The following is a 21,922-nucleotide window of genomic DNA, read 5'->3' as shown; positions in this document are numbered from 1 at the left end:
CATCCCCTCTGGATTTCTAGATATCCACACAAAGTGAAACATTCTTTCAGCATTCATTGTCATTTGTTTCATATGTCATCCCTATCATCTCAGAAATCAAGCTGGAGAACCCTTTCAGAAATGCCTCCAATCCAAACTCATCCTTCTGTTAAATATCGAGACCAAAACTGAAAACAGATGTAGTCTCAGTTCCTTTTTAAGGTTCCATCAATATTTCCATCCTTTTATATTTCAATCCCACTTGCTGCAGAGATAAACACTCCATTATCTTCCTAATTATTTGGTTCACCTGCATTCGATGCACTCTAATTCCCAGATCATTTTCTGGAGTAGTCTTCCTGTGTTTAAGTAATAATTTGCTTTCTCATTCTTCCTTCTAAAGTAGACAATCCTATATTTCTCCTCATTACATTCCATTTGGCAGCTTCTTACCCATTCACTTTATCTATCTCACTTGGAGGTTCACAGCTGTCGTAACAACTTGGCAACTCACCAATTTTTGTATCAGCAATGAGGTTGGCTGGTGTACACTTGGTTCTTACATCAGTCATTAATTAGCTGAATCGTTGAACCTGTACTTGTGGCACAACACTCGCTTCAAATTGCCAATCAGAACATGACTTTGATTATAAGAGGTTATTTTCTTTTTTAAAATCTTTTTTAAAGAGACATATTAGATAGATGCAAGTTTAATTGAAAATTGTAAACAGTGAATATACATATTACAGAAGATAAAGTTAATATCTGAGAAGTATAAATTCCCTTTTTTAAATAAGAGAATTTTACTTTAAAAAAATACATATTTTGTCAGGCTTTTGTTTCTTTCCATTTACTGTGGTAAATATTTCTTTATTTTCTATATTATCTTTGATATATTATGAAGAATGTGTCAACTTTTAATTCAATCCAATCCTAGAATTAATGTTTTGGATAAGATTAAGTTAAGAAATGAATAATAGCTATGTTTTTTATTTAAAATTTATGTATGTTATGTATATCATTTAGGTAATTCACTAGATCATGTGTATATGTTTTTATTAAACTCAATAAAATATTGTTTTTAAGAACATGACTCAATTAATTCAGAATGTTTTGTTAGTCATTTGCCTAACCATGCCAATGTTAACACATCTGTTTTTGTGTGAGAACTGATAAATGTCAAAAGCTCAATTCATAATATTCAGCTTGAAAGTTAAAGTTCAAGAACTGAGAATACTGCAACTTTGATGTAATTCAGCTAAATTTCTTTTAATCATCTTTAATTGTAATTTTAGAGTCATGTTGTCCTTATCTTGTGGAATCAGTAGTATGCTGGCAACTTGGATTGTTTTCAACCACTGCTTTTGAAGAAACTGCTCAGCTCTTTGCAACTCTTCCTCATTATGTAGATGCCAAGTTAAACCAGGGTGGATTACTCATCTTTACACTATTGGTTCATTTTTACTTCTATTCAACTTCTGAAGCCTTGAGAGAGCAACATGGATATCATTTGCTTGAAGCATGCTTCTCTCATATACAGTATTGCCCTGGTAGAGGGAAGCTGATGAAAGTATCTTTCCATGCTGATGGAAGAAAGCCCTTCTTATGTGACAGATTATGTTGTATTTTATATTGTATCTAGATATGTTTTAAAGGAGATAAATTGTGGCAGGTTTTTTTTTTAAGTGTAGGTCACATACAAACACTATTGAGGCTTCACTAATTGATTGTTGTTTTGAAAAGCAACAGATGAAAGAACTCGGAGGATTAGGTTCGGAGCCGCAGTCTGTCTGAGTGCAGGTTTCTGTTCTAAGAGGGTCAAGCAAAGAAGAGTCAAAAAGGCTATTTCTCTGTGAGAGGGAGGCGGAATTCAGTTCTACAGTAGCAGCTGAGACTGGGACAGGACAAGTTGGCAAGCTTGTGGAAAAACTCCATTTTGAAGACAGGTTGTGAGTTCTTAGGTCAGCCTGGTCAAAGCCCTTGTGGTCCATACAAGAGGAGAGGACTGGCTGCCTAATGTTTCATTTGAAATAAGAGAAACAATAAGGAACTCTATGGTGACCTGAAACAAAGGTTAGCAGCTGGAAAACCCAGATGGAGCAAGTTTCTTCAGCAAGACACTGACGTGGCTGAATAAAAGGAATCAGTTTGTATCGAGCGAACAACAAATCTCTCTCTGAAAATCGACAAGAACCGTCCTGAGCAGTAGCCATTTACCTTTCAAGAACCAAAGCCCAGTGAACTTTATAAATGTTAAATTCTGTGCACAGTATAAGAATTGCCTAATACCAGTGAACTTGGAGGAGTGAGGTGAGATTGGACTGTGAATCAAAGAACTTTGTTAAACTTACACACACATTACATACACGTGCGCTTAGAATTAGAAGGGGGTTAAGTTAGGTTAAGTAAGTTAATGGTAATGTAAAAATTTGATCCTGTTTTCATGTTTAAAGATAATTAACATCAACTTTTAAGTAACCATTTGTCTTGGTGAATATCTATTGCTGCTGGGTTTTGGGGTCTTCTGGGCCTGTAACACTTAATATTGAGATGACGTGGCAACTATTATCAAATTCAACATAATACTTCCCACAATGATGTTCGCCCGGCAAGGGAAATACAAATAAAAGTTTTCTCTACAAATCTAATTTAAACTTTTCTCAAACATCATTGTCCCTAACACTCTGGACATAACCCAAACAGACCGACAGCTGTGATCTGCCACATGGCCTTTTTCAGAAGGTTCAGACAAGTTGGCCCTCCCCCACCTTGCCCCCAAGAATTACCCTACAAGGTGGTGTGGGCTCTTAGAGCTGCATGGATATACATTTAAATATTTGTGAAACAAGTAGTAAATAACATATTCTGGTGGGTTATTTCAATATGCAAGACTAAGGGGGTTCTTGAGTGCTACAACTAAGTGAACTGGCCATTCCCTGAATGCAGAGACCAGCTGTATATAGTGAGTGATAAAGTCATCTGTTCTCCTAGTCACCACTGCACTTACTTTCGATATATCCATGCAGGATAGCATCAGTAGAAGTGTCCACAATCCTTGGAAAATAAGTGTCACCTTTATATCAGCAAACCCCTTGTACTATGAAGCGCACTACCATTGTCTTAAATACATTAGACCCATGGCACATCTGGCAGTCTGATTGGGTCATCCACAAGATGTATTACACTACCAGCAGAAATTTGCATGCCAGCAATCTACTCTCACGCCAGCCATATTCCTCAATCTACCATTAGTCACAAAGCATGTACTAGTAATTCATCCTGGGGATGTTGGATAAAGACTGAGCTTGATCTGCAGAGAAGTCTTTTGTTGATTGCAGGAGAACTGTGGGAGTAGCATAAGACACTAGATAAATAGAGGGTTTCTAACTTGGCAAAGCTACAAGTATAGAAGAGCATGCAAAATATAGAGCTGATCAAAGCTCTCTGCTCTACATTCTTGCCACATCTAGTTGCAAGTTGCATAGATAGCCAATAAGAGAGGCCTTAAAACAAACTCTCACTCTCAAATAGAGTGAGAGCAGTGTGGGGGAAAAAAAGCAACTATTTTCAGCTAGAAATATTAAGTGAATGATTTATTTGGTGTCCTTGTACAAATCCTCATAATATAGAAGCCAGTTCAATTCATTCCACTGCTGTTGTACTGAAGACCTGGAAACCAGAACTAACCACATGTCTAATCTTGCTCTTTTGATAGAGGGGTGTCAATTTTACAATGGGCAAGTTTACTCTGGTATAAACTAAGATTCCTTCCAGTTAACTACTGTCCAAAATCTATCAATTGGCAGCAATATTTCAAAGAATGCTGTTAATAGTACTATCAAGTGTTTTTGATTTGTCTATAATTTGAAAATTGGCAGTGCTGATGGGGCTACCGCAACGGCGGCTCTGCCACAGACTCGCAAGGAACAGAGAGCAGAGCCACAGCACTCCAATCACCCAATGTAGGTGATGGTGGTTTTATTTAAAGATATTAGATCTGTGGGGTTTACGCCCAAGGCAGCAGTGCCAATGATCGGCAGCACTCATGAGGGGTCATAGACTATGGGGAAGCAGAGGACTGGCACAGGTCACCAGAAAACGGGGAGACCACGCCCTCCCCCGTTTGAGAAGGAGAAGCAGAGAAGGCGATCCACGAGACGGTGGCCACAGTTGTGAACCAGTGAGGGATTCTGCAAATGAAGAAAAACACAGGTGGTACTGTTGGCAACTCGAGACGAGGAACCCATGCAGCCTCTGGGCTGCTGGCCGCTGTGGTTGAGGGATTCTCCAGCAGACAGCTGGAGACTGGATCAAGACAGGCTGAAGGGGTCCCAGGTATCAGAACTGGGATGTGTGAAGAAGCCAAGAACACTGAAGATTTCTTGATTGTGCCAGAGGTTCAGATATGGAGCTTGGGCTGCTGATGGTTTGGACTGGCCCCTATGTGGCTGCGGAAGCGCTGGAGGCAAATCCACGGACATTCACTGACCGAGAAACTCTCTTCTGCTTCCGTTTTTCTGACTCTAAGAAGTGTTTCGGGCAATTTCTGCCAATGGCGAATCTGTCTGCCACAAACTCCATGTAATATTGCACTGCCTTTATTACATGACAATAACTTGAATCAGCATTTACTCACTTTTTTTTAATGAAACATGAATTAAATGACTGAATTCTAGGAAAGTGGAAGTTAGAAGCCCCTTTTCCACGGGGACCCTGCCCCAAGAATTAACTGGAAATTTAATAGGGTAGGGTCCAGTGGAAAAAGACTTTGTCAGAATGCTAGCATCAAATGATGTCATTTCACGCCAGGGATCAACCATCTTTACCCCTACTCATATCCCCAGCATTTGCTGACACCAGCATGCTGATAAAACCAGTGGAAAAGAGACAGCATAAAGGCACCCATTTCACTCCGATCCCCAGCGATGAGTATGTTCAGTGGAAGAACAATTAGTGTCCCAGATAAGGGTGGGCCAGTGGAAACGCCAGAAAGAGATTCCTATCCGTAGACACTGCACAGCCAATTAACTGGGATGCCCGTTGAAAAGAGGCTAAAGACTGGCAGTTACAATCACGTCAAGCATCCCTGCGCTGAGAGGTTAAAGCTCCAATAGATTCTCATGATCAAAACACCCATGTTTGCAATCAGCAAGTGTAAGTAATCAGGTAAAAGTAACACACATATGCCAGTCAATGCCCCAATCACTAAAAAAAATCCTGGCATTCTCTTCCCCACAGTACTGTGGGATTTCCTTCATCCGGAGAAATTTAGTCAAAGCGTGGCTCACCACTGTATTTGGGGGCAATTGGGAATAGAGAGTAAATGATGGTCTTGCAAACAATACCTGTGCCTCCAAACTTATGAATAAAAAATGTCAAATTAAAAGCAGATTAAGTTGCTGTTTTAATAATTTAAACAAACAAGCACTTGTCGTGTGGTTGGGGTTGCAATTCAGGTGATTGCTGCTCCTATACCTGTCCTCATTGCCTTGTGCCCCAGGTTCAAAACTTGAGATGCAGTGAGTGGCAGCAAGTCATAGCTCCACTGCCAGGTTCAATGACAAAGTGGCAAAGCAAATGATCTCACACACTGCTCTGTTCATCTCTGGCTTCAGTTTGCCTGTGCACTTATCCACTGGCATCACTGGGGGGGGTGGGGGGAAGAGGGGGATGCAACACAAACATTTTTCGTAAGCCAAGCTTGTATGTATCAATATACCTATAAGGCTAAAACTCTATGTTAATTTACTTTTTGAACCTTCTAATATGCTCTGGTCAGAGCTGTCATTATTACCCAATTACAATGACACTTTGAATCACATGGTTTGCCTGCACGCACTACAAGCGCAAGATGTTGTTTTCATTGCTGCTGGTGTTTTGAAAGTCACCGATTTTGTCAAATTTTCTGGTGTTTTAGCTACAATATTGTGGTAATTAATATTTGTAAACCTCCATCAATAAACTTGTTTGAGAATGAAGTACTAATTGAAGGAAAAGGTGAAAAATCAAAAAAAGGCTTCCACTCAGTTACTAATAATTCAATGTAGAAAGATTTTACAAAACAATTTTATTGTTAGTAAAGACAGTCCTCAGGTTAAAAACATTCAATTTATGAACAACTCGTACTCATGAACCAATAAGCTGGCCGGAAGTAGAATGCTGTCAAGTTCTGGTTTGAGTGTGGTCAAGTCAGTGTCGCAAGAGAGTATGTGTACAATACTTGCACAAAGCTGCCATCAACCAAGTTTCCAAAATACTGAACAATGCATTAAGGTTAGAGGCAGACCAGCGAGTTTCCAAACCACTGAAGAACACCAGTTTGTATGGAGGTGACCCCCAGAGTTAGGGGTAAACTATATTAGACAAATAGAAATTGTATTGTATTTGGAAGTATTTCTTAAGTGTTTTAATAACAGAGAAAGGTAAAATATATGCTATATACTAAGCGAAGTGTCTACAACAAGAACATAATGCCTCTGAGAAACGAAAATGTTTTAAAAACTACTCAAAGAAAAACATGAAGGAAAGAAAAAGAACCTGGGCCTACTTTATCTGTGAAGTCGGCTGTTGAGGTTTCTCCTGGAGCTGCCGGAGACAGTCCTGGAGAGGGACTATCTCACGGAGCCGTTCCTGTGGCTCTCCGCAAAGATGGTGCTATCGGAAAGAGTAAGTCTGCCCATGCATGAGGAATCGCGCATGCATGCTATGGATGAAAGGAAAAAAATCTTCACTGCTCTTAAAGGGCCAGTCCAGCATTCCAATTGTTGAAGAAGACAATGATTTTCCTGATATAGAAGATTATTTTAATAATTCTGCAAGTGAAGAGGAAGATACAAGCACAGAAGAATTTTTTTTAACCCAAAGTCTAACAAAAAATTGATAAAATTGAGATTAAAATTGATAAACTTGGGAGCAAAATGGAAAATCATTTTAAATTTTTAACTGAAAAAATACAACAAGCCAAAATTGATTTGACCAAATCAATAAATAATGTTTCACAAAGGTTTGTTAAATTAGAAGAAAGAATTCAAGATTACCATGAAGTTCAACGTACTGCAGAAAGAACAAATGTTAATGAAGACTCTGTTACTGCTTTGGTTTCTATGAATGAAAAATTATTGGAGAAGGTTAATATTTTGGAAAATTATTGTAGAACGAAAAATCTCAAAATTGTTGGAATGTCTGAAGGTAAAGGTGGCCAAGATCTATATTAGTTTTTTTCCAAGATTGGACACCGGAAATGCTTGGACAAGATAATTTTGAAGAGTGAATTCTGATTGAGAGAGCCCATAGAGCTCTCCAACCAAAATTGGGACAAAATCAGAGACCTCGGTCTATATTGATCAGATTTTTGAATTATCAAGATAGAGAGAAGATACTTGGTCTAGCAATGAGAAGAGCTAAAGAACATGGACGTTTGAACTACGAGGGTGATAAGATTTTCTTTTATCCAGATTTGAGTCAAGCTCTTTCGAAGAAAAGGAAAGAGTTTAATCTGGTTAAGAAGGCTTTATATGATAATGGTTATAGCTTTGTGCTCTGTTACCCAGCTATGTTGAAAGTATTTATGCCAGATCAGTAGAATGTTTTCTTCACCAACTATATCCAGGCGGAAGATTTTGTTAAAGATTTGCCCAAGGCTCAACCATTAGTACAAAAGGACATTGAAATGACTTACTGATGAATTGGGACTGTGTTCTCCTCTTTCTTTTTTTCTTCTGTTCGCTTTGTTGCTGCCATGATATTTTTTCTTTCCTCCAGGAGTCGGGGGTTGTTCTTGTCAGTTTCTGATGACTGCATGTGTTTTCGTGGTTTGACCACAACCGTACAATGGAGGGTGGTAATGTTAGTCTTTCTGGCATTTTAGGGAAGGGGGGGGTTATTATTATTTTTATTTGTTAGTTTAATACTTTTTCATTATGTCTGTACTTTGAATAAATTCAATGTTATTGATTGCAGATGACACTTGAGACAAATTTAATTTATGCAAATTTTTCCTGGACAGGAATGTATGACAGTAATTTGTTAAAATTTATAGATGAAAATAATGGGCAAAACAGTTAAGATACTGAGTTTTAATATTAATGGGATTAATGGACCCATAAAAAGAAATAGGGTTTTATCATATATTAAGGAATTAGGAGTATATGTTGCTTTTTTTTATAAGAGAGCCATTTAACTGAATGTGAACATTTAAAATTGAAAAGAGATTGGGTAGGCCAGGTAGCTTTTTGTACATTTAACTCTAAAGCTAGGGAGTGGCAATTTTAAGTTAAGAAAAATTTACCAGTTAAAATTCAAAATGTAACTACAGATCCGGCAGGAAGTTATCTTATAGTAAATTATCAAATACTTTCTGAAGAAAGGACTTTATTGAATATTTATGCACCTAATTTAGATGATCAGAAATTTATTCATGAAAATGTTCTGGTAGGCGGTGATTTCAACTTTTGCTTATAACCAGTATTAGATAAATCTTTGAGAAATATAGTGAAATCAAAGGCAACTAAAACATTATTATCTTTAATGAAAGATTGTAATTTAATTGATATATGGAGAAGAATGCATCCTAAGGGTAGGGATTATTCTTTTTATTCTAATAGGTTTGATACATAGTCTAGAATTGATTTTTGTTTTGCTTTCTGCTCAAAATCAATCAAGAGTGATAGATGTGGATTATAAACCTAGATTAATATCTGACCATTCTCCTTTTTTGATTGAGTTGGAATTTTCAGAAAGACAACAGTCTATAGATGGAGACCAAGATAAACATTTGACTAACTGATGCAAAATAAGTACTTGTTCTGAGTTCAATACAAATTCAAATTAAAGGCAGACATAGGTAACAGAACTTATTTTTAACCCGGGGACTGCTGTATTCATATAATTGAAGAAATGTTACATTTCACCAATTTACAACTATATTTATCACATATTATTCTATATTTTACAACTATATATATTGTTTCAAATATTGCTAATTTGCCTTTTTTGTGCAGGGATATTCTATCATAGTTCACGGACAAGTTTCTCTTGTGTCTTGGTGTGAGCTTGCAAGCGCCTCAGATTGAAGAGACTGCCATCCGTGCGGTACCGGATGTAAACAGCGTCTTCATTGTTGAGGTCTTTCATGGTTTGGTTCAGCATCATGCTGAAGAAGATTGAAAAGAGGGTTGGTGCGAGAACACAGCCTTGCTTCACGCCATTGTTCAGAGAGCTCATTGTTGTATCTGACCCGACCTTGTTGCAGTTGGATAACCATGTTGAGGAACTTTGGGGGGCATCCGATGCACTCTAGTATTTGCCAAAGCCCTTTCCTGCTCACGGTGTCGAAGGCTTTGGTGAGGTCAACAAAGGTGATGTAGAGTCCTTTGTTTTGTTCTCTGCACTTTTCTTGGAGCTGTCTGAGGGCAAAGACCATGTCAGTAGTTCCTCTGTTTGCGCGAAAGCCGCACTGTGATTCTGGGAGAATATTCTCAGCGACACTAGGTATTATTCTATTTAGGAGAATCCTAGTGAAGATTTTGCCTGCAATGGAGAGCAGCGTGATTCCCCTGTAGTTTGAGCAGTCTGATTTCTTGCCTTTGTTTTTGTACAGGGTGATGATGGTGGCATCACGAAGGTCCTGAGGCAGTTTTCCTTGGTCCCAACAAAGCTTGAAAAACTCATGCAGTTTGACATGCTCTCCACTGGCCACCATGACAGAGGTGCACCAAAGAAAAGGTACAAGGACTGCCTAAAGAAATCTCTTGGTGCCTGCCACATTGACCACCGCCAGTGGGCTGATATCGCCTCAAACCGTGCATCTTGGCGCCTCACAGTTCAGCGGGCAGCAACCTCCTTTGAAGAAGAGCGCAGAGCCCACCTCACTGACAAAAGGCAAAGGAGGAAAAACCCAACACCCAACCCCAACCAACCAATTTTCCCCTGCAACCGCTGCAACCGTGTCTGCCTGTCCCGCATCGGACTTGTCAACACAAACGAGCCTGCAGCTGACGTGGACATTTACCCCCTCCATTAATCTTCATCTGCGAAGCCAAGCCAAAGGTTCTATCATACCACATGGAGTGCATAAATCAAAGAAGCCAAGTGGATACCAGCCAAAGAAAAAAGAGGCAAGAATTAAATCACTCAAAACACTTGCTGGATCCATGCTTCAATATTTCAAAAGAACAGATGATGGTCAGGGTTCATCACAAGATACTGTTCATCAGTCTCCAATTGAAAAAGCTGATTCTTCTGATGCTATCGTGCATTCTGCAGAAGAACAAGGAGTAGAAATAGAATCTGAAGCAGAGAGAGTGCTGAAGGTGACTCTAGCCATAATACTGTAAATAAGTGATGCTAAGGAGAAAGATTTGCAAACATTATGTGATATTCCTTTCTGGAGATATCAGTTTTCTAAATCATTTTCAGGTTGAAATTATAAAAGGGTTAGTGCTTCTTTCCAGAACAAAGATGGACCTTTCAGTGTTGTGACAAGGCAAGATGCAAAACCAAAGGGAGGTGTGCACCAGCTTTCAAAAGAGTGGTTTTACAAGGTGATGCCAAATGGCGAGAAAATTTTGCAGTCATGCATAGTTTACTCACTCATCAGCGAGAAATTATACTGTTTTTGCTGTGGACTGTTTGCCATTAGTGTTACAGATACAACGTCCAAATTTGTTACTGGGTTTCAGAAGTGGTGTAAACTGAGCCTGAAAAACCATGAGACATCCAAAGAAAACCTACGTTGCCTTGAAAAATGGAAAGATTTAGTAGCAGGACGGAGGCTGCACAAAACTCTCAACAACGAAACTACTGCTTTGATGGAAATGGAGAAAAAGTGGAGGGACATCTTGCACAGATTGCCTGACATTACATTGTTTCTTGCCAAGCAAAGTCTGGCATTCTGTGGCCACAAGGAAGATGGATCTTCATTAAAGAAAGGGAACTTTCTGGAGATGGTCAAGATGCTTTCAAAATATGATCCAAAGCTGAAAGAGCACCTAATGAGATTAAAAGGGAGCACATGCAAACTTACTTGCATCTAAAACTTCGAATTAGTTTATGTGCCCTGGCATATCATGTGAAGGAGAATTTTGTCATAGACAATGTCTGCAAAATGCTTTGGGATCCTGTTCGACAGCACACCTGACATATCACATACAGACTAGATGTATGAAGTGATCAGATATGTAAAAATAAACAATAGGAAAGTTAACATATTAAGATTTTTCCCTTTAAAGGGGAATAAAGCTGCTGTCCTCAGTTCTGTCATTCTTAAAAAACTGTAAAGTGATGGTGTGGTGTAACCACTCTATGTGCATACGTATGTATTGTACAAGTTGGCCCACCCACTGAACCCATGACTCCTCCTTCCTGGAAATCCCTATAAAGGCTGTTATGTCCAAACCCCTCCTTCAGTACCTGCCTTGGAACCGGGCCAGCAACATGTTAGATGTGCTGTTGTCTTATAGTGACTAAAGCCTATTAATCCAACTCTGATGAATGTGGTTGATCAATAGCGCTACAATTTAATCACTTTCAATTTTTGGGCCATGGACAAGGTAATACGAGCAGATAAACTGAACAATGACCCTAAAGATTCAGAGGCATCAGTCAAATTCAATCAACGGTTGTGCTGCCTCAACACTTTCATGAGACACATGAGTGAGGAAGTCAAATGAGATCTACTCTTCTCTCAGGTCAGCCACCAAGTCTTACAGATGACAAGGGACTGCAATACTTACTCAGCCACAATGGAGCTCCTGCAGAATCAGTATCGGACCCCAACGAATGTCATCTATGCAAGATTCCTTCTGGGCAGTTGTAGACAAGTGCCTGGTGAGTCAGTCGACGAGGACATGCAAGTCCTGTGGGAGGTAGAGCGAACCTGCGACTGCAGAGAATTCTCTGCTGCTGCCCATCTAGAAGGCCTGATACGTGATGCACGAGTGGCTAGGTTCAAGTCTAATCTCAGACAGAGACTCCTGGGAAAGAGTGATCAAAGCCTGCAAGTAGTTGTTGACCTAGCTAAAACACTTGAGAAAGCACAGTTGAACACAGAGGGCTTCTGAACAGAGAATGTGGCCACCACGTTGGGAGCTCGGGCACTGCCATATTGGAACACAGGTTCCCAAGTCACGGCCTTCGACCACTCAAAGTGCTACTCTATGGACACACAAAGCATCCCCGAAGGAAGTGACTGGCCCGAAACGCTGCATGCTCTGCCTGCAGGAAGGAATATAGATCCCAAATTCCTTTCAGCAGCAGCTGCCACCATATTGAACTGCGCCACTTTCGGCTTCACCTCCAACATCACTTCCATTCATGGGAAACAGCTTGGCGGGACCATGGGGGGGGGGGGGGTGGGTGACAAACCAAGATGGCACCACTTACAGCAGCGAGGAGTAGCACAGCATGCACCCCCGAATCAACACTACAGCAGCGACCAGATGCTGGCCTCAATTACCATGGATCAGGCCAGCCCACATCAAGTGGCCAGGAACATGATGAACAGAGGTAAATGGTGTGTCGCAAACTGCTTATTTGATACATGGAACACTGAGAGCTTCATTCACCTGGCACAGTGCAGCTCTACTCCTTCATGGTAACCCTGGCAAAATGTAAACTCTCCCTGGCCTCCAAATCCCACTTGGCTGAGATCTACAGCTGCAATGACACTGACTGAGTAGAGGGCATGGAGTATAAGAACTTCAAGCTCCTTATCCTGCTACAGCTCTGCGCACCAGTCATACTGCTAAAGAGCATTCAAATGCAGCTTGACTGCTCACACCACCCACTCACAGTCTGCAATTGCAAATTTTTTTAAACCACCCAATATCCCCCCCCCCCCCACCAAAACCTCCGAGCACAACCTATGGTCTCTCTACCCTCCAGCTCCCACCACCGCTCCTGTACGAGAACCTCACCCATGACTGCAAACTGGTCACCACCAAGAGCAGGTGATACAGCCCCAGGCACAGAGACTTCAAAGCAGAAGTCAAAAGGCTTCTGGCACAGTTGTGGTTGTTAGGAGCGGAGAGAAGCACTCCATGGTCATTGACTACTGTCAGACCATAAACCTTTTCACTCAGCTGGACGCCTACCCACTCCCCCGCATCACCGATGTGGCCAACAAGATCACCCAGTTCCACGTCTTCTCAATCTTTGACCTCGGGGGAACATAGGAACATAGGAAGTAGGAACAGGAGTAGGGCAAAAATGGCCTATTCAATACAATCATGGCTGATCTAATTTATGACATAACTCCACCTACCTGCCTTCTCCCCATATCCCCCAATTCCACTATCATGTAAAAATTTATCTAACTGAATTTTAAATATGTTTAATGAGGCAGCCTCAACCACTTCCCTGGTTAGAGAATTCCAAACATTCACTACTCTCTGGGAAAAACTATTTTTCCTCATCTCTGTTCTAAATCTACTCCCCCGAATCTTGAGACTGCGTCCTCTCGTTTTAGTTTTCCCGGCCAGCTCAAAAAACCTTCCTACATCTATCCTATCCATACCCTTCATAATCCTATATGTTTCTATAAGATCTCCTCTCATTCTTCTGATCTTGAGCGAATACAATCCTAGATGATTTAATCTTTCATCATAAGTCAACCCCTTCATCCCAGGGAACAACCTAGTAAACCTCCTCTGGACCGTCTCCAAAGCCAGTATATCCTTCCTCAAATATGGAGACCAGAACTGGACACAGTACTCCAGGTGCGGTCTCACCAGTACCTTATACAGTTGCACATTACCTCCCTACTCCTGAATTCAATTCCTCTAGCGATGAAGGCCAACATTCCATTTGCCTTCTTAATAACCTGCTGCACCTGCAACCTAACTTTTTGCGATTCATGCACAACCACTCCCAAGTCCCTCTCCACAACAGCATGCTGTAGTTTTTCACCTTTTAAATAATATTCAGCTCTTTTATTTTTCTTGCCAAAGTGGATAACCTCACACTTACTAACATTGTATTCCATCTGCCAGACCTTTGCCCACTCATCCAGCTTAACTATATCACTCTGCAGACTCTCCACATCCTCATTACAATTTGCCATTCCACTCAATTTGGTGTCATCCGCAAACTTGGCTACACCACATTTTGTCCCCTCCTCCAAGTCATCAATGTAAATGAAGAACAGTTGTGGGCCTAACACTGACCCCTGCTGCATCCCACTTACCACTCTCTGCCAACCTGAAAAACTCCCATTTATCCCAACTCTCTGCCTCCTGTCAGACAACCAATTTTCAATCCAGGCCAATATACTTCCCCGGACTCCACTTTCCTGTAACTTACTGAGAAGTCTCTTGTGCGGCACCTTATCAAACGCTTTCTGGAAATCCAAATATACAACATCAACCTGTTCCCCTCTATCCACCGCACCCATATTATCCTCAAAGAATCCTAACAAGTTTGTCAAACAAGATCTTCCCTTTCTAAAACCATGCTGCATCTGCCTGATTGAACCCTTGCGTTCCAAAAGTTTCACTCTTTCATCTTTAATGATGGCTTCAAGCATTTTTCCAACTACAGACGTCAAGCTAATTGGCTGATAATTTCCAGTCTTCTGCCGACATCCCTTCTTAAAAAGTGGCGTGACATTTGCTGTCTTCCAGTCTGCCGGGACCTGCCCAGAATCCAAGGAAATTTGCTATATGACCACCAATGCATCAACTATAACTTCTACCATTTCCTTCAGAACCCTTGGATGCATATCATCAGGACCAGGTAATTTGTCTGGCTTTAGTCCCATTAGTTTCTCCATCACTACTTCCTTTGTAACAACTATTTTATCAAGGCCCTCCCCAACATTCGCATCCTTAACTCCGCACTTGGGCATGCTGGACGTGTCTTCCACCATGAAGACCGACACAAAATACTTGTTTAATGCCTCAGCCATTTCCTCATTTTTTGCTACCCTCTTCCATTTTATATATTTATAAACTTTTTTGCTTTCTGTTTTTATATTTTGTGAGAGATGAAGTGGGAAGGGAAAGGAAATGTCACTGTTGTTATTTTAATTATATATATATATATATATATATATATATATATATATAGTTATTGATAAGGTTCATGGTGCAATAAACAAAAAATTACAAAAAACCATTGACCTCAAGTTGACCTACCACCAACTCCTGATCCATCCGGAGGACAGCCCCCCTTTGAAGCAGAAGGCTGCCTCGACTACTTCCTCTGGATCCCCTTCAGGGTTACCAATGGGATCTCTCATCTTCCAGAGGGAGATGGACCAAATAGAGGATGACTACGGGATAAATGCCATATTTCCTTGCCTGGATAAGGTGACCACCTGCGGCCATGACCAGCAGGAATTTTTCCAGATGGCCAAAAGCTTCAACCTAACATATAACCAAAAGAAGTGCATGTTTAGCACTTCATGGCTGGCCATCCTCAGTTGGATGGTGGAGAATGGTGTCATTGGGCCCATCCCTGACCGCATGTGCCCCGTTGGAACTCCCATTGCCCCATACTCTGAAAAGTTGCCTGGGCTTCTTGTCGTATTCTGCCCAGTGGGTCCCAAATTATGCAGACAAAGCCCGACCCCTGTTGAAATCTACCATGTTTCCCCTGTCGGCTGAAGCCTGAGGTGACGATGCATGTTGTAGATGAATCCATCGCCTTCCAGGTTCAGAGGTATGCATCTGACTTTTCCCTGGCTGTCACGGTCAAACCAGGCAGGCAGGCCAATGACTTTCTTTTCCTGAACCCTTCAGGGCCGGAAACTTCAGCACTCAGCCATTGTGAAAGAGGCCCAGGCCATAATGGAAGCAGTGCACCACTAGAGGCAATACCTGGTCGGAAAACAGTTCATCCTGCTGACTGACCAATGGGCAGTTGCTTTTATATTCAATAACCAATGGTGGGGAAAATTTAAGAACGACAAGATCCTAAGGTGGAGAATTGACCCATCCACCTACAACTACGAGAAACTCAATGAGCCTCCTGACGCCCTGTCATAGGGGACATGCGCCAATGAGCAGATGAACTGCCTCCAAGTGCTCCACAACAACCTCTGCCACCACAGGTCACCAGGCTCAACAATTTAGTTAAGGCTATAACCTTCCTTACTCAGTTAAGGATATCAGGGAGCTGCCCAATCTGTGCTGAATATAAACCCCAATTCTATTGGCAAAACCCACTTCATCAAAGCTACCCGCCCCTTTGAACAGCTGAGTATGGACTTCAAGGGCCCCCTCCCATTCACCAACAGAAATGTATACTTCCTGAATATTACTGATGAATACTCCCACTTCCCTTTCACCATCCCCTGCCTGGACATGACCACAGCTACAGTCATAAAAGCAATGCACAGCATATACACTCTGTTTCGATACTCCTGCTAGTGAATGGGGATCCTCGTCTGAGTGAGAAGCTGTGCCAGTACCTGCTGGCCAACGGCACAGCCACAAGCTGGACCACAGGTTATAACCCCTGAAAGATCGACAAGGGAGAAAGGGAGAATACCGCTATCTGGAAGATGATCCTCCTAACCCTCAGGTCGAAAGGCCTACCCATCTTCCAGTGGCAAGATGTCCTCCCTGAGGCGCTCCATTCCACCAGGTCCCTCCTCTGTACCGCTACTAATGTGCCACTGCATGAAATGCTCTTTTCCTATCCCGTCGGGAACCACACTGCCGTCCTGGCTGACTACCCCTGGGCCTGTACTGCTCCGGAGGCATATCAAATGCCACAAGACTGACCATCTGATCAAGAAGGTCCACCTCCTCCATACAAACCTCCAATACGCTTATGTGGAGTTCCAGGATGGGCATCAGGACACAGCTTCCATCTGAGACCTGGCACCTGCAGGGGACCCCTCGACCAACCAATCAACATTCCCTCACTGTAGCCCTGGCCAACTGGCCCCACTAATTGTGCCCAAACCCCAGACTGAGCAACGCCATGGTCCTAATAACCCCAGCCACTGGAGGCACAACTTTACGCAAAAGACACCAACTGGGAACCAGCAGCTGAACTACAGCAAACCTTACAATGGTCGCAGTGACAGACAAAACCACCAAACAGGCTGAACCTGTAACGAACATTGAATCACTTCAACCTGCTGGACTTTGTTTCAAAAGAAGGGGTGAATGTGGTGCTACCACTGTATGCATGCATGTATGTACATATTGTACAATCTATCCCACCCCTGAACCTGTGACTCTCTCTCTCTCTCTCTCAGAAATCCCTATAAAGGCTATTACACCCAAATATCTCCCTCAGTACCTCCCTTGGATCCGGGCCAGCAACCTGTGAGATTAATCACAACTTTCATTCTAATGTAGTTGATTGAGAGCAGTACAGATGGACTGGACTGCTCAAGGTTACAATAATGATACCACTATGGCTGGAATCCATAAGCCACTCTTAAGGGAAAGAACAAGGCGGCTATTTTTACTTGCTGAAAATACATCATGTGTGGCATTTTTTGGAACTCTTGAGACAATGTTTTCTTTCTTTGCTGCTTCCACCAATCAATGGGATGTGTTAATTGACTATACTGGAGTGTCAGTGAAAAGGCTATCAGCAGCATGTTGAAGTGCTCATTATGATGCAGTTAATAAGCCAGTTAAAGAAATGTTTGATAAGTTTGTGGTGGCAATTGAAGCTCTTTGGATGCACATGAAAATTTGGACACTGGAGGAGCAGCACAACGTCTTTTGCCTGTTGTCTGATTTCACTTTTCTGTGCTACCTGCACTTTTGGTGTAATGTACTTCAGGAAGTTATTCTTTTCGTGATTTTATTTAATACCTGATTTAGATCTTCCCAAAACTTTTCCACTTTCTCACATGCCCAAATTGCATGTACTGTTGTTCCTGTTTCCTTCTTACAGCGAAAACATCTGTCTGATACTGTTGGGTCACATATCAAAAAATCCACAGATCTTTCTTCTAAGCAATATAAGAAGTAAAGAATTAGGCCTCAAACTGGATGAAGTGCAAAAAAGATTTATTATGATAGCCTTAGCTGCAGCAAAAAAATGTATAATGTCAGCCTGGAAATCAGAAGAGAGCCTGAGAGTACAGCAATGGTACATGGAAATGAATAAATGTATTCCATTGGAAAAAATAACAATTTAAAAAATAAAGTCACAGTATTCAAACAAATTTGGGAACCGTACATGGAACACAACAGAGAGGGCATACTGCGGACCTCCACCCCCTAAAATGGCAGAATGAGAAGACGACGAAATGAACTGACCCAGTGTGCAACAGAAGATGACACAATTTTCTTGTTTATTCTCATTGTGTGATGACATTTTTTAATGGGTTTATTGTATATGTTGAACGTTTAATGGGTTGGGAGGGGGTTGGGAAGGAGGGAGGGAAAGGAGGGGGGGAAAAAGGACACTGTATATTCAAGAGGGAAATGTTTGCATGTATTTTGATTAATATGGTTCATAGTGAAAAATAAAAAATTATTAAAATTTTTTTAAAAGTTATTCTTACACAGCAGTACCTGCAGACTGAGGGTTTAACTCTCAATAAGATGGTGACAAAGCTCGAAGCGCTAAGACTTTTTCTGCATGAGGAGTGCAGTTACTTAGTGGAGTATGCAATTGAACAGGCACTTTAAAAAAAAAATCAGACAAATATGGAATTGCAGTAGCGAGAAGAGCCAGGTTCAAGAAGCGGATGGGAGGGGAGCAGGTAAGCAATGTTGGACTCACTCTAAGAGACGAAAATAAGAGGGCAATGCTTGAGTGCATTGATCACTTTCATTCTGAACTCCAGATCAGATCAAGAGCCATCCAGGAAGCAACAGCATGTTTGAGGGAAGAGTCTCATATCTACCATTGAAATTAAGTCAAAGGTACCCATTCCAAAAGTGACCACTTTCTAATGATGAGGTATCCAAGAGTGAGGTTTTACTAGAAATACTAAGGCTGAGAAGGCACCTGAAAACATCAGAGATTGATCTGGAAGAAGCCAAAGATTAACATTCATAGCTAAATGGGACTTTGCTCCCAACCCTTTCACTCAGCCTAAAATTAATTCTGGAGATCTGTGCATCTGCGGTTTCATGCGAGAGGAGCTTTTCAAAGCTGATACTTATAAAGGACTATTTGCGATTTACCATGGGACAGTCAAGACTTTCCGATCTTGCGATATTATCAATTGAAAGTGAGTTGGCAAAAGGCATTGATTTTGATGAAGTGATTCACAAGTTTGCAGCTTTGAAGACTGAAACAGGAAGGTTCACTAAGTGCAGACATGCTTGTGTATTTGTTCCTGTTTATTTTTATGTTATCATTTAATTTATGAATATATTTAGTTTACAAGTTGGACCATTATTATGCAAACCTAACCCATTAATGTATCTCATGTAATAATAAAGTTTAACATTAAGATCAACATAATTTTGATGTAGTTCTTAAATGTTATTTTGAATTCTATTGTTTTCTTACTGAATTTTCAATTTGAACCCTTGAAACTATATAAACGTAAATATTTAAGATGTATGATACAGTAATTTTAATTTTTCTAGCTGTTAATTCTTTTTACTATTGCAATTACATTCAGTGATATATGGAAATTACGATTTACGAGTAACATTAAATACAAAAAACATGACTAAGGATTCTGCATGGTCTGGTACATGAGGAGGTCCATCGGTAGGGAGGGTGACACAATGAGTTACCGCACTGAGTGATGCAACTGCACTGATCCACAACATCCTGGACTGCAAATGATGGTTACATTCATATTCAGAGGCTTGGGCCATCAGTTAGCTCCATTCATTCCTATTTGTAGGATTTAGCAATCACAAAAAGGGCCTCATGAATTAATCATCGAAATGTGAAGGCCAGTGTCATTGTTTCAAACCTTTCCCAGCTCATATCCACCGAATCACATGGACACCGCATCAAATCAATCTCCTCAGGCTGAACTCTGAGTCATCACAAGATGTTTATCCAGAATTTATGTAAGCTTGGAAAAATTGCAACAAAATCATTTGAGAATTAAAATGCATATTACTAATCTTTTTTCTTTGGCTTGGCTTTGCGGTCGAAGATTTATGGAGGGGGTAAATGTCCACGTCAGCTGCAGGCTCGTTTGTGGCTGACAAGTCCGATGCGGGACAGGCAGACACGGTTGCAGCGGTTGCAGGGGAAAATTGGTTGGTTGGGGTTGGGTTTTTCCTCCTTTGTCTTTTGTCAGTGAGGTGGGCTCTGCGATCTTCTTCAAAGGAGGTTGCTGCCCGCCGAACTGTGAGGCGCCAAGATGCACGGTTTGAGGCGAGATCGGCCCACTGGCGGAGGTCAATGTGGCAGGCACCAAGAGATTTCTTTAGGCAGTCCTTGTACCTCTTCTTTGGTACACCTCTGTCACGGTGGCCATATAACACGATCTTGGGAAGGCGATGGTCCATCTCACAAATGCAAATTGATTCTTGTAGCTCCTTGTTAGGAGAACATGTCACTAAATTTTGAAAGGCCAGCCCCAGTCTCTGTTCATTTAACTGATATCATCTCGGTTTGTTGCAGCATGTCTAGACAAGGAAAAAGCTGGAATTCCTATGCTTGAATTCTGTTCAGTTATTTTAACTGCAAAATACCTACTTATGGAGAAGAGCCAAGGATGCGATTTTGGATGAAATGCTCTGTGAGGCCACACAGGCAGTGAGTCAGAGGTGCACATTTATTTTCAGGTCCCTCGTAAATTTAGTAATCATTGAGAAACCAGAAAAAAAATCCTTTTAATGACCTCATCAGAATGGAGTTATCCTTGCTAGCTGGATTAAAATTTATTACATGCATGTCAGGACCGGTTTGATGGATTAGATGTCATTTTCCTGCCAATTATTTTATGTACCACCTCTCTGTACTTCTAGAGGTCAAACCTTGTGTCTTACTTTTTTTTTAAAATCTCGCAATATTGCCAGAAAGAAGACCAGGCACAAGTCAGCTTTGCTCATTCACAGTGATCCAAACTGTCAGTCAGTGTGGAGTCAGTGTGTCATTTACACAGCAAGCTAGCATTCCAGAAGCAAGAGGTACACAACAGCATCGGCGACTAATGTCACGTATAACATACTGTATTTGACGATACATTAGACCCTCTTTTTCCCCCTCAAAAAAATTGGCTTATAAATATTCCCCCAGTCTTGTAAGCAAAGTTGAAATGGGGGGGGGGGGGAAGAAATGGGGAATTGGGGCAGTGGGCTTCAGACTATTCAAACTGAGGACAAACCCACAGGCCAGCTTGCTCACAACACAAGGTGACTAGAGACACCTGGGGACAGCTGAGAGGTGTGAGCGGTGTGGGGGATGGTCTTTTATCACAATGCCGCATTAATCTCCTCTCCCTTAATATCTGAAGTTCTGTCAGTGACTGTTCCGAATACATTCAATAACTGAGCATTTACACCCTCCTTCTGTAGAGTTCCAGACTCAGTTCCCTTTCATACATACTTATCTTCATGAATGATCAAGCCCTATTTTGAAAGGGCAACAGCCACCCCACATCTGTCCTGTCAAAACCATGAATTATGTACTTGTGAATTAAATCATCTCTCATTCTCCTCCCAACAACACATCAGTGCTTCACCCACCTAACGAAACGATGAGTCTTGTAGAGGAGGCATCACTATTTCACCACCAGCTCATTTCATCTCCAGCTCCAGCCATTTCATCGACAGCTCATTTCAGCCTTCAGCATTTATGAGACCATGCACTGACATATGAGATGGCTAAAACTCAAGTGCCTGCCGCAGGGTCAGGTATTCCTTTGTGAACTACTCGCTGTCAACCAGATCGACTCTGCCTTTTACCTTTACTGTATAATTGCAGCTCAATCCATTAGATCTAGTGTTAAAACAGTGATACCTTGCTGGGTTAGTGCTGGACCCAGCCACACTTTGTGATTGCTCTCAACTTTCTCCATGAGCAGCCCACAGCAACACTAACATTTTGC

General features: G+C 41.4%; 1 protein-coding gene and 1 pseudogene across 1 annotated transcript in view; one reads left to right on the top strand and one right to left on the bottom strand.

The window, feature by feature from the left end:
• LOC138750906 (zinc finger MYM-type protein 1-like) overlaps positions 1-11,273 on the top strand; it is a 34,731-nt pseudogene extending 23,458 nt beyond the window's left edge.
• The window catches only part of LOC138750907 (KN motif and ankyrin repeat domain-containing protein 1-like), a 206,804-nt gene that overhangs the window by 172,574 nt on the left and 12,308 nt on the right, over positions 1-21,922 (bottom strand). The gene's annotated exons all lie outside the window — the stretch shown is intronic.

This window comes from Narcine bancroftii, unplaced genomic scaffold (genome assembly GCF_036971445.1).
Source record: "Narcine bancroftii isolate sNarBan1 unplaced genomic scaffold, sNarBan1.hap1 Scaffold_302, whole genome shotgun sequence".
Taxonomy (NCBI): Eukaryota; Metazoa; Chordata; class Chondrichthyes; order Torpediniformes; family Narcinidae; genus Narcine; species Narcine bancroftii.
This window is presented reverse-complemented; position numbering and strand designations above follow the sequence as displayed.